This window comes from Xenopus laevis, chromosome 8S, assembly GCF_017654675.1.
Source record: "Xenopus laevis strain J_2021 chromosome 8S, Xenopus_laevis_v10.1, whole genome shotgun sequence".
Taxonomy (NCBI): Eukaryota; Metazoa; Chordata; class Amphibia; order Anura; family Pipidae; genus Xenopus; species Xenopus laevis.
In genome coordinates this window covers 98,405,978-98,420,067 of record NC_054386.1, presented here as the reverse complement: position 1 = coordinate 98,420,067, position 14,090 = coordinate 98,405,978, and the positions used below count along the sequence as shown (strand labels likewise).

At 45.7% G+C, this 14,090-nt stretch overlaps 1 long non-coding RNA gene across 1 annotated transcript in view; it reads right to left on the bottom strand.

The window, feature by feature from the left end:
• LOC108700365 overlaps positions 1-14,090 on the bottom strand; it is a 72,534-nt gene that overhangs the window by 56,375 nt on the left and 2,069 nt on the right. Inside the window, exons 2-3 of the long non-coding RNA XR_005963766.1 lie at positions 9,789-9,909; positions 3,997-4,141 (exon numbers count right to left, since the gene is read on the bottom strand). This is a non-coding gene — a long non-coding RNA (uncharacterized LOC108700365). The remainder of the gene's footprint in view (positions 1-3,996; positions 4,142-9,788; positions 9,910-14,090) is intronic.

Sequence of the window (14,090 nt, the reverse complement as noted above, 5' to 3'; positions counted from 1 at the left end):
CCCCCTAACTGGCCTTCAGGCTGAACCCCCTTAGCTCATAACAAGGTTACAGATATATAGAAACATTGGGGTGTCACTCTGCCTATAGTTCCAGGGGTACCCAGGGTCAAATAGCCACTCACCCAAAATCTCCCCCCTAACTGGCCTTCAGTACTGGGCCCCCTTTAGCTCATAAACAAGGTTACAAGAAGTATAGAAAACATTGGGGTAACAGTCCACCCTGCTTATCAGTTCCAGGGGTACCCAGGGGTTACAAATAAACACTCACCCCACAATCTCCCCCTCAACTGACCTTAGCTGGGCCCTCTTAGCTCATAAAAGGTTACAGATATATAGAAACATTGGGGTGCACTCTGCCTATAGTTCCAGGGGTACCCCAGGGTACAAATAATCACTCACCCTAAATCTCCCCCTAACTGGTCTCCAGACTCGGCCCCCTTAGCTTCAATAACAAAGGTTACAGATATATAGAAACATTGGGGTAACAGTCACCTCTGCTATAGTTCCAGGGGTACCCAGGGTACAAATAAACACTCACCCCAAATCTCCCCCTAACTGACCTTCAGACTGGGCCCCCTTAGCTCATAACAAGGTTACAGATATATAGAAACAATGGGGTAACAGTCACCCTGCTATAGTTCCAGGGTTACAGAGGTACAAATAAGTACTCACCCCCAAATCTCCCCCTAACTGACCTTCAGACTGGGCCCCCTAGCTCATAACAAGGTTACAGACTAATAGAAACATTGGGGTGTCACCCTGCTATAGTTCCAGGGGTACCCAGGGTACAAATAAACACTCACCCCAAATCTCACCCCTAACTGACCTTCAGACTGGGCCCCCTTAGCTCATAACTAAGTTACAGATATATAGAAACATTGGGGTGTCACCCTGCTATAGTTCCAGGGGTACCCAGGGTAAAATAAGCACTCACCTCAAATCTCCCCCTAACTGGCCTTCAGGACTGGGCCCCCTTAGCTCATAACAAGGTTACAGATTATATAGAAACAATGGTCGCCGTAACAGTCACCCTCTATAGTTCCAGGGTTACCCAGGGTAACAAATAAGTACTCACCCCAAATCTCCCCCTAACTGACCTTCAGACTGGGCCCCCTTAGCTCCATAACAAGGTTACAGATATATAGAAACATTGGGGTGTCACCCTGCCTATAGTTCCAGGGGTACCCAGGGTACAAATAAACACTCACCCCAAATCTCACCCTAACTGACCTTCAGACTGGGCCCCCTTAGCTCATAACTAAGTTACAGCATATATAGAAACATTGGCGGTGTCACCCTGCTATAGTTCCAGGGGTACCCGGGGTACAAATAAGCACTCACCTCAAATCTCCCCCTAACTGGCCTTCAGACTGGGCCCCCTTAGCTCATAACAAGGTTTACAGATATATAGAAACAATGGGGTAAACAGTCACCCCTGCTATAGTTCCAGGGGTACCCAGCGGTACAAATAAGTACTCACCCCAAATCTCCCCCTAACTGACCTTCAGACTGGGCCCCCTTAGCTCATAACAAGGTTACAGATATATAGAAACATTGGGGTGTCACCTGCTATAGTTCCAGGGGTACCCAGGGTACAAATAAACACTCACCCCAAATCTCCCCCTAACTGACCTTCAGACTGGGCCCCCTTAGCTCATAACAAGGTTACAGATATATAGAAACATTGGGGTGTCACCCTGCTATAGTTCCAGGGGTACCCAGGGTACAAATAAGCACTCACCTCAAATCTCCCCCTAACTGGCCTTCAGACTGGGCCCCCTTAGCTCATAACAAGGTTACAGATATATAGAAACAATGGGGTAACAGTCACCCTGCTATAGTTCCAGGGGTACCCAGGGTACAAATAAGCACTCACCCCAAATCTCCCCCTAACTGACCTTCAGACTGGGCCCCCTTAGCTCATAACAAGGTTACAGATATATAGAAACATTGGGGTAACAGTCACCCTGCTATAGTTCCAGGGGTACCCAGGGCACAAATAAGCACTCACCCCAAATCTCCCCCTAACTGACCTTCAGACGAGGCCCCCAACAGTTGGGTAACAGACACCAGGGTACCTAGGAGAGCTCATCCCATACAGTATCTCACCTAATAGACATTCTGCTTAAATATTCCTTGTAATGGACCTTCAGGCTGGACCCAGTCTCTGTTTTGGGTTTATATCTCACTGAGGAACATGGTTGGCCAGTCGAGCAATGGTTGTGCATAAACCATGGCAATATTTACTCTAGCCCAGCAACCCATAGCAACGGATCCCTTTCTATTCTTTATTCTGACTACACTAAACCACTACATACAAACTGCTGGCTGGTTTCTATGGGATACACAGCTAGGGTAAAGTTTTTAATAGGAATATGATGTCAATGAGTCTGCTATAGCAATGATAGTGGTATCCCTGTGTTTTGGCTTAAGGGTCAGCCCACTGTCCGGCTGAAAGCATATTTCCTCTCTTCCCATATACAGCAGCCCTATGCAGGGCCGGGCCGGGCCAGCCGGGCACTCTGGGCAACCCGGGCGCGTGTGCACCCTACCGCAACAAAGGGGAGATCGATGGAGGGGAGGGAGGAGTTAGCGATGGAGAAGAGGGAGGGGTGAGTGATGGAGAGGAAGGGAGGGAGGGTGGGTAGCGGAGAAGAGGGGAGGGGAGAGGAGGGAGGGAGGAGAGAGGCGGGAGGGAGGAGGGTAGGGGAAGGAGGGGAGCAAGGGGGAGGGAGAAGAGGGAGAAGAGGGAGGGGAGTGTAACAGGAGGTAGGAGAGAACAATGGAGAAGTGGGTGACAGAGAGAAGGAAGGGGAGTAAGACTGCAGGGTTTGAACACGATTATGGGTAGGCAGAAGACAATTTGAGAGGTAGCTGCCCAGCGCCCCTCTATCATTGCACCCTAGGCAGCTGCCTCTTCTGGCGACCCCTAGTTCTGGCCCTATGCCATATACAATAAAGCCCATCAGTAAAGGCCTTGTCAGTGCAGGCCTCCTAGCTGCATATTTCACTTTTTTTTCTACGTTTTTTGGTGTATCTTGGTCACTACCCATTATGTCCCTGGTTGTGCAATCTCAGTTCCAGGTCTGCCCAGCCCTGCATGTTTGCACAGTCATTTTGGGTGAATTATAGACCTTTACAATTGCAGGGTGCTAATTATAGGGAGTTGCAGATAAAGGCAATACACCTGTTACCCTATGTCTATCTTTAAATGTCCTGTGCAACTGTAACCTGCATATGAGCTGCCTGTTTTAAACGACTGAAAGGGAAGGTAGAGGTGCCCATTGCTCATTAGTGTCAATAATCCCATTTGAAATACATGGAAGTACAGTATAAAGGTTACTTGAATCACAAATTCAGAAGAGCACTTTTACTGCAAGCCCCATAGCAACAGGGTGCACTCCAGCATTAGTAAAGTTCACCGCTCCCCCCCCCCACACCTCCCTGTAATTGGGGAAGGGGGAGCTGAAGGGAAGACTAGGAAATCAAAAAGGTGGAAGGGAAAAGCAACAAAAGGAAAGATGGTGTCGACGGGAATAGGAAGACAGAAAAGAGGAGTGAGAAGAGAAGGGTAGTAGGGGAGAAGAAGAAATGGTGCAACTGAAGGGGAATGCAAAATTATAGAGGGAGGGAGGGAGAACAAAATAAAAGGGCAGACAAGAAGAAAATGAGAGACAAGACAACAGTGGAAAAGAGGGAGAGCAGAAAAGAAAGTGGATAGAGGGAGAACTGTAGAGGGGAGAGAAAAGTTGAATATAAAGGGGGTGCACAGGAATTGGGAAATAATAGAAGCACTGAATAAAGCAAAAAATTTTTTGCTAATTCTACACTGGCACCTCCACCCTGCCTTAGTTTGATGCCACCTTTACTACATTCCTGCTGAGATAAGTCTTATCGTTACACTTCTTTTTACCACTTCCCCCCCCCCTGACGCTTGCATTGATGCATTTGCTTGAAATTCCTTCCCAAAGGTTTTCTTGTTCTCTTTGTTCTTACCCTTCCAGGTGGGAGGCATGTAATGAAGTGGACGCTCCAAATTGTGTTGGTGCCGTAGAGCACCTTATTGCTGTTCTCTCCCCATGGCACCGCACCCAGGGCTCTGCATATTCTCCCCCCACAGGCACATTCCATCATGACATTCCTGCAAATGAAGCCACATAAACTCAGAAGAGGGTTATCAAGGCCAGAGATGGAATAATAACAAACCTTCACTAAACAAATAAAGTCATTCCTGGCTCTAGTCTCTAGTAATGTGAATTATCAGTGTAAATTTGCCCAGTATTTATAAGCCCCAGTGTTTGTGGAGCACCAACAGTGTTCAAGCAGCAGCCTATTCAACATTCGACATTTGTACCCCCACCTGTATGAGGCCAAGGGAATTCTTTGCAAGGGAAGGGAAACACTCTATAAGGGAAAATAAACTTATTTTGAAAGGAAAGGAAACTTATTTTGCAAGCAGTGGCATAACTATAGAGGAAGCAGATCCTGTAGTCCTGGGCAACCGAAACCATGGGGTCAGCTTTCGCTTTAGCACAAAAATCCCCCTCCCCAGCTCCTTTCTTCATTAAATGTTGTTCGCAGTCATGCAGTAGGCAGCGGGGGGGTGATGCTGTGTGTGCCAGGGCCCTCCGATTTCTTTTGGAAAGGAAACCGTTCTGCAAAGGAAGGGGAACTTGTTCTTGAAGGGAAAGAAAACCTGTTCTGAAAGGAGACGGAAAGGAATCCTGTTCTGCAAAGGAAAGAAAAGGGAAAGGAAACCTGTTCTGAATAAAGAGGGAAAGAAAACCAGTTCTTGAAGGGAAAGGAAACTTTACATTCTGTAAGTGAAAGGAAACATATTCTTAAAGGAATTGTTCAGTGTAAAAAAAGCTGGGCTGTGCAAAATAAAAAAAAGAACAGCAGGAAGTAGTGTTCTGGCTATTATGTTACACATCCAGTCACTCCAGCCTTTATACATTACATTTTTGGCTAACTAACTATATTAGATACATTTTTTATTTTGAACAGCCTGTCTATTTACCCAGTTTTTATTTTTACACTGAACTGTTCCTTTAAGGGAAGAACATGTATTCTTTAAGTAAAAGGAAACATTCTGCATGTAAAAGGAATGCATAAAAATGGGGGGTGTGTGGAAGCACTCTAAAGGCTAAGTTATAGTATATTTAAGTATAATACACAAAAGCCATGAATATCTTGTAAATTATATCCTTATAAACGGTGAGTTCTGATGTCATCAGTTATAAATGGTGAGTTCTGATGTCATTTCTGTCACATGACTCACTGAAACTTGTGTATTATAATAAATAAAGTGCCCCCAGTTGCAAAATATGAGGATATTAGAAGTTATCTCGGAGTTCCATGACCTGTATAAAAACAATCGGGCTTCGGCCTTGTGCTTTTATATGGTCATGAAACTCCTCTGTGACTTATAATATCCTTATATTTTACAAGAGGGGGTACTTTATTCACTATATAATGGAAGTGCTAGTTTTAATGCACATTCCCTGGGCCCCTGTCTCAAAAGTAAGTTTACAAAACAGGGGTTTTTAGTTACAACGTTATGATCATAAAGTTGAAAAGCCACCATACCACGTCAACGTAAACCCCATATGGCGGTCCCTAACTTGCTTGGCTCTGGCCATAGTATAAAAAGCCTTACTTCTCTGCATAGCAGCATTATCTGTAATCAGTGTCTGTTGAACCTTGGTTTCAGTGTGAAGGATCTATCGTCCCCCGCCAGTATGTGGCTTTTAAGGGAGAGGAATTGTCCAAACCAACGCCCATTTTTAAAAGTATAGGGCCCCATTAGTTTAAAGGGGTGGGTATGGGGTGCTATTAAAAACCACATAAAGCTCAGCCACAGCTTCCGGCTACAATACAATGTACAAAAATGGGGGTTCAACAGACACAGATTACAGATAATGCTGCTATGCAGAGAAGTAAGGCTTTTTATACTATGGCCAGAGCCAAGCAAGTTAGGGACCGCCATATGGGGTTTACATTGACGTGGTATGGTGGCTTTTCAACTTTATGATCATAACGTTGTAACTAAAAACCCCTGTTTTGTAAACTTACTTTTGAGACAGGGGCCCAGGGAATGTGCATTAAAACTAGCACTTCCATTATACTGAAATATACTATTACTTAGCCTTTAGAGTGCTTCCACACCCCCCCCCCCATTTTTGTACATGTGAAAGGAACCTTATTCAGTAAGCCAATGGAACTGTGCAGCATTCAGGAAAGCAAATACATTCAGTAAAATAGATCATACATAAAAGGAAACCTATTCTTTAAGGGAAAAGAATTGAGGCAGGGTCCTGATGAAGGTGGATAAGGTAAGGCAACAGGGAGATACAGTCTAATCAGGCTTCCCATAGCTACACGGATTCATTCTGTATCATATAAAAGGCAATTGATGCGAGACATAATAAAGCATTCTCGGTCTTGGCAATATAGTGTAATGAGAATATAACGAGACATGTGCCTTTAGATCCAGACCAGTGGCAGGCTGAGCCGTTGGGTATAATGTGCAGGGATAATCAGCGCACGCTCTAGGGGGAGATCGATGAATAGGAATTAACTCGGGCCCTATTTGCCTATGAAGCAGAATTTAACTCCTCTCCTGCCACCCCCTCCTTAATATTCGGCGCTTCCATCATGCACTGAATACCAATGAAGCCCCACTGAGGCTGCTTCATGAGTATATAGCAAATATCCTCTCTCTTTCTCCCCATGCTATTTATTCATAAAGTGCCATTCCACTAATAGAAAACAGTAAAGGGAAAGAATCAACAGTATTTTGCAGCACTTTTAGATATATAAATAAATATAAACTGGGGAGAACTCCCTGGGTGGTGGCCATCTTTGATTTCTAGGCCTGCCCACTCCTTTGATTGTCATGTGATAACATGGGATTACACTAAGGAACTAAATGTAGTAATAGACGTATAAGATCTCTACCCATCCAACGTTTGCCCCTTACATTGCTGCCCCTGTTATGTCTAGGACAAATAATTTTTAATGGAGCAACGCTTTGGGGCACATTTACTATTGGTCGAATATCGAGGGTTAAGTAAAATCTTCAAATCTCGAAGTCGAACGATTCGAAGGATTTTAATCCATCAATCAAACGATTTTCCTTCGATCAAAAAAAGCTAGGAAAGCCTATTGGGACCTTCCCCATAGGCTAACATTGGTGCTAGGTAGGTTTTAGGTGGCGAAGTAGGTGGTCGAAGTTTTTTTTTAAAGAGACAGTACTTCGACTATCGAATGGTCGAATAGGCGAACGATTTTTAGTTAGAAACGTTCGATTCAAAGTCGTAGTCGCCAATTTGATGGTCGAAGTAGCCAAAAAAAAACCTCAGAAACTCGAAGTATTTTTTCTTCTAATCCTTCACTCGAGCTAAGTAAATGTGCCCCTATGTGTACAACTAGTTTCTCAACACATGCACAGTATGTAGCCTCAGATGCATCGTCTCCGGCACAGGGTACAGTAGCTGGTCCACACATAATGGGTAATTCTAGATGCCCCACGCCCAGACAGTGTAAGGTATATGTAATATATGAGAGCTTATTTACGAGCACTGATGCCGTGTTTAAGGTGCAATATTGGACACAATGGCCATTTTTTACAGACGACCCATCTTTCCCCCCAATCCCATAATTCCAGCATTACAGCAGTTGTGAAATAGCACTGCACCCAACTGCAGCATATGCATCAACAATTGCGCCATTGCACTTGCACAATTGTGCTCAGCTGAGCTGAAGATTTTCCCCGGATGTATGATTTTTGCTGCTCATTATCAAAATGATATCTGCGTCCATTTCTTTTGATACAAGGGAACTGCGTCTATTTGTCACCTCACAAAGCTTTTCCCATTAGGAAGCCCCCCATTTCCCAATGCTTTAATGAATGGGCATTAATAAAGAATATGATTTAACGCAGGGGTCCCCAACCGCAGGGCCGTGGACACTCCTGAACTGGGCCATCGAGCCCAACCCACAATTAGTGTGGCACGCCGAATTGGCCCCCGGCGCACCCAAATTGGACGTGGCCCATGCAAACTTGCTGCTGGACCCCCTCTCTGACCTCACCCGCGACCTACCAACCCCACCCCCGGTCCTTGCAAAAAAAATTTCTTTTGCATTGGTCCCCAGTCCAAAAAAGGTTGGGGACCGCTAATTTAACGAATAGGAGTTTTCATGTGATTAAGCAACCCTCGTTCGTCACTCCCGTCCCCTCCCCTTTATTCACGGAAATTTTTGGAGCAATGGGGATTGGCGTACAGGAAGTTGAAAAAACTATCATATCTCCTGCGAATTCCCAGTGTTCCTGACTCAATGTGGATGTGATTGGGCAACATGCCACCCCCTAAAATCCTGATGCCCTAGCCCCGGGCCTTGGTGGCCTCTCCACAAATCCAGGCCTGATGGTGGTCTTAGGGCTCTTACACACGGGCGGTTTTTCCTGCGCTCCCCTGCATTACGCTTTCTTCCATTCAGCCGCAGGGGATCGCAGGAGTAGACACACTTAATTATTGTGAAGGGGACTGTACTCAAACAGATGCATGTATGCGCCAAACAGGCCCGGACTGGCAATCTGTGAGTTCTGGCAAATGCCAGAGGGGCTGCTATAAGGTCCCATAGAAAGTCAGTATTTAGTGGGCTGGTGGGGGCTGTTTGGGCCTCTGTGTGGGCTAATTGGGCCTCTGTGTACCTGAAATACCAGGGCCTATTTTAATTCTCAGTCTGGATCTGGCGCCAAATGCAGGTGAAATGCAACATGCTGCGTCCCACCTGCCTTCGGTGCTTACATGCGTCTGTGTGAGTACAGCCCTCTTCACAATAACAGTGCGTCTACTCCTGCGGCTGAACGGAAGAAAGCACAACACGGGAGCGCAGGAAAAACTCCTGTGTATAAGAGCCCTTAAATGACTTCTAATGAGTAGCCCCAGGTGATAAGGTGAACCTTGACCAGACAGAGGCAAAGAGAAGTGGTAATGCAGAATGAACAACAATCCTGCCCAGACTGCAGGCAAGAAGAGTGGTGGATACAGAATTAGTAACGACAGATTTACGCACTCATCAGAGCATGGGTTAGTCAGGGCCGGAACTAGGGGTAGGCAGGTTCCAAGGGTGCAACCTGAGGCGGGAGTAATTCCAGGTGATTAAAAAATGCTCATTTCACATCACTCCTTCTGCGTTGCGCCCCCTCTATACTTAGCACTGGGCACTGATGGTGAATGATAGGGGAGCTGGCAGCGTGGGGTGGGTGGCAGCAAATGACCAGATGTGGGGAGGGTGTGAGGGGGGCATCGGAGGTGAAGGTTGGCTTTAGATCGCTTTGGACACACAAATCTTTTGACCTGACTACGGGGTTAAGCACCTCATTTCAGTGGCACCTTTATCCGAGGGGAAGACAAAGGTCATTTGTTCCCCCTTCAAAGCACAAAGGGACCCCCACACCTTTTAACACTAAACATGGTAAATATGTTGTTGCTGCTCTTCACGGGCAGCAATCTCTATGGCAACAGAAAGCTTTTTCTTTCCCTGGCAGAGAGGGGTACTTAGTATAATCATATACATAAAGCAACATCAGCCTTTATTCTGCATGATGGTAGGGAGTGCACATTACAAAGGGACGCTTCTTATTTTCTCTTTAATTTGCAGGCAGCTGCTTCTCCCTTTGTCCACAGAGGCCCTTTCAGTTAACAAAGAGAAATTTACCTATTAGGGGAAAAATATCAACGATAAAGCTGTGCCGAGTACCCGTGTTCTGCTGGTATTACCTGCGGTGGGCTTGGCACGAGGGCAGCTTGTTCTATTTGCCACTGATGTGCAGAAGGTGACGGCATGTTCTAGAAGAATCCAGTAGTGCCAGGTCAATGGCAGAACACAGGAATGATTCAGCTGCATAAAAACATGGATAGACATAAGAGAGACAAGTAAATATAATGTTTTGTTGCTGGGGCTCATATCCAGCATATTCAACCAAGCAAAATGTCACTGAGACCAATCTCTGGATCAGCCTTTTACTATTAGGATTAATACCAGCAGCCCTGTGTTTTCTTACTTAAAAAAGGCATCCGACCCTTCATTGAAAAATATTGCATCTGCCAACACTTGAATACATGCATATTCTTTATAGACCATGCAATATGTGTTTCACCTGAAGCCCACTTTTGCATTCTGATATCATTTGAGTTAAATAAAAGCTTAACGCTTTCCCTTCTGAAGCTGAATGTAAGTGGCACCTGGAGACATCAACATCCCAAGAATTGACTCCAGGGGGCAAATTTTCTAAAGGGCAAAGTGACTAATCCTGGCGAAAATTCACCAGCGTGACTTTGGAACTTTGTCAATTTACTAACGGGCGCAGGCGTAACTTCACTAGCGAAAGAGACTGACGCTGTCGCTCATTCGCACTCAATCGCCAGGCGTAGTTGCTCTCTGGCGAAGGGACGTAACTGCACAAATTACTAAGATGTAGATTTTACTGAACGTTACCTCTTTGCCAGACTTGCCTTAGCCATCTCAGACCAGGCGAAGTGCAATAGAATAGATAGGAGTCCCAAAAAACGCTAGCGTCTTTTCCTTTTTTCAGGGTGATAGGCTGCAAAAGAGCGTAAATTTTTTTTTGGGGGTAACCGGCTTCCCCCCTACATTTCCTAACATATGGAACATAAACTATACATTGGGCTCATGTGTAGGGCAATATAACAACTCTATTTTATTAAGGTTTCCTGGACTTGTGTAATGTCATGTATTTGCTGCAACATATACGTCCATTCAACGTTAACTTCACGCCGTATGCAAACAGTGTCGGACTGGGACACCAGGGGTCCACCAAAAGGTTTTAGACCAGGGGCCCACCCTCAGTACTACTTTCTTTCTCTCCTCATTCAACCTCTATTCTCCTAGTCTCTTTTCTTTACGCATTATAATCTATTATTCCACCTATTTAGCCTCTTTGTTCTCATAGAAATAGGGAATGGCCATGAAATAGGCCAAATGTTTAGCAGCATGAGGGGCCACTGACACCTGGGCCCACCGGGAGTTTTCCTGGTATCCCTGTGGGCCAGTCCGACAAATTAGCCAAATTAGCCAACGCTAGTGCAACTTCACCAGAGTTCGGAGCCCTGGACACAGCTTTGCATGTTAGTGAATTAGAGTTGTCTGAGCGAATTTTCGCCTTGTGAAGTGTTGCTCTGCCTGCAAAGCCGTCCTTGGCGAATTTTCGCCACTTAGTATATTTGACCCCAGGTGTTTTTTTTGCCATTGCGAAAACTGTCCTACACCCATACAGTGCCCAGCCTGGTTCTTGGAATTTGTGGCTGGACTTGGAAAATACCTTTTTTTTAACTATTATTCTAACTGCAAGAGATCAGTAAGCGCTAACGGCTAATCGGTTACTATGGGTTACAAGACAAACTTGCACATGCGCATAAACAGTATTATGAGTCAAGCACATTGCTGAGTGGGCATACATTTGACAGTGTCGGGAATTAATCCAGTGGTGTCCATGAAACCATGCCTTTAAAATCTTAATTATGTGGCCCCCAAAATATACTTCCTTGGCTTATTCACCTTCCTTGATATTCAGCATAACACGAGCCAGTCTCCCAGTGTCCCTCACTTATAACCTTTCTAATGATCTGACTTCTGCCTGTGATTTACGGCTTCCGTGAGCGGCAGATCCAGCTGTGGGGTCTCAGCAAGAGTTCCATTAATTATCTCATTAAGAATGAATGCTGCTCTAATTGAAAGGCCCCTTATTATATTACAGGGGGAACCTGCCTGGCATTGGGTATTTTTTTCTGCCTGGAAATTATAAGAATTTACAGATATAAATATGAATATATATGAATATCAATGAATTATAATTACAGAGTCGGTGCGATCACACGGAGTATCAGAAGTCTCTCCATCGTCATGACAGTTGGCATAAAAAATGGTATATTAGGAGAAATACGCTATTTTAGAAGTACACCTTTTATTTTACACGGGTTTGTCAGTACAGAGTACAGTGTGTGGGCTTATGTGCACAATACATTCCTTTTCTGGATATTGTATTTATATGTGTGGGCGGGAGTTGCCATAGTGCTAGCCTGGGTTGTGGACTCACCAACTCCACCACCCACCACCATCATCATCATCATTTTTCATGAGCAATGCCATCTAGTGTTAGATATATAATTTATTCTTATTCTGATTTTGTGGCGCATGCAGAGGCAACCATTATATGACAGGTCTCAGTCATAGCTACAGTGGCATCCCAAAGTTGCCTTTCTAAAGCCGCCCCCCTCACATCTGGCGATAACTGCCCTGAGCATCAGAGTGGGCTAAGGGGGGCCGCAACGTTTTTCAAATGAAAAGCACCTTTCATACACTAGCTGACCAGCAGGATGTCAATTAAAACTTGACTTTATCCATTAAAATCACCATGCCTGATGCATTTTGTGCGCAGTCATACTCAATCCTAGGCATGGTGCAGTTACATCCCATCCCCAATAGTAGTTCCAATGTGGATAATATGGATACTTGCAGCCATACACACTTCTAGTGAATTGCATCACTGTGCCTGCTCACCCTGCTCTGATATTCTGCCACAGAGACACAAGGAAACCCTGGAATTATCTCCAACCTGGACCAGGTAGTCATTTTCTTTAGATCCTGGTGTGTCTTGGCCACTCCACTGACTGCTTCTGAGGACTTTCAGGTCCAGGCTGGCAATCTGTAGGTTCTGACAAATGCCAAAGGAGCTGCTGTTATAGGGCCTGAGGGGCTGTTCGGGCCTCTGTGTTCCTGATATGTTGAAACCCAGTTCAGCCCTGGTAGCGCCGCTCCTGCCATGAGACAAGGGAGAATCTTGCCTCAGGCATCATGGAGCGGCCAGTTACCAGGGGTGTCAAAAAGCTGCCTCTGGTAACGTTATGAGCTGGATTTCCGTTCTTTAGCATTGAAATTCAGCTCTACTAGTGCATCAAGCACAATAGCGTTCTCTGCTCTAGCGATGCGGCCCATCCTAGACCTGCTACAACTCTAAAGGTGGCCATAGACGCAAAGATCCACTAGTTTGGCGACATCGTCAAACGAACGGATCTTTCCCCGATATGCCATTAACGAGCATGGCCGTGGGTAATCTGATTGTTCAGCCGTACGGCCAAACGATCCGATTACGATGAGCAATGGGCTCCGGCGGGATTGGTCGGGTCAAAATCAAACCTGACCGTTCGACCAAACGACCGATCTCCGCCGGACCAAAGCTGTCGGCACTCTCCACACACGATCCTAAAATCGTACGACTCCTCGATTCGTACTATAGGATCTGTGTTTCTATGGTCAGCTTAAGGGTAGAACTACACAAGTGCTTTTACCTGCGATAGCTTCCGTTCCGATGCTCTGTGATGAATCGCAGGCGTCATGTCGGATGCGCCAAATCTAAGGTACATAATAGGAATGTCGGACGTTGTGGTTGCGTGCATCCAACATGACACGAAAGCTGCATGACGCGTCTTCATCTGACAGTCGTGTCGGTTGCACGCAGCGACTATTACTCACCTTAGATTTGGCGCATCCGACGTGACGCCTGCGATTCATCACAGCGCATCGGAACGAAAACTATCGCAGGTAAAACTCACTTGTGTAGTTCTAACCTAAAAGTTGAAAGCGCGGAGCGGGAGGGGGGCAGCAGCCCCTGAAATGCCACTAGGCTCTTCTATGCATTCCTGTAGGGTAAATTGAGATTTGGTTGCAAACAGATGACTGGCCTTTTACTGCGGGTGATCAGGTAAAAGGGGGAAAACAGGGTGACTCCCAAAAATGCAGGTGAGTTGACGTCTGCTAATCCGATGCAACTTGTGTTGGTGCGCCTCAAGTGACACCATCTCCACTACGAGTTGTAGAAGCTGTACATATTGGTGAACCACAGGCACGTTGGAGCAGACACCTGTTATCACTAGGGTCGGACTGGGCCGGAGAGACTCCAGGAAAAAAACTTTATGGGTCCCAGACTTTATTCTCTCCTCCTGGACTACAGAAACGCTTCCCTGCTTCCTCTCCCCTGATCACAGTGATGGAGGAAATAAGTT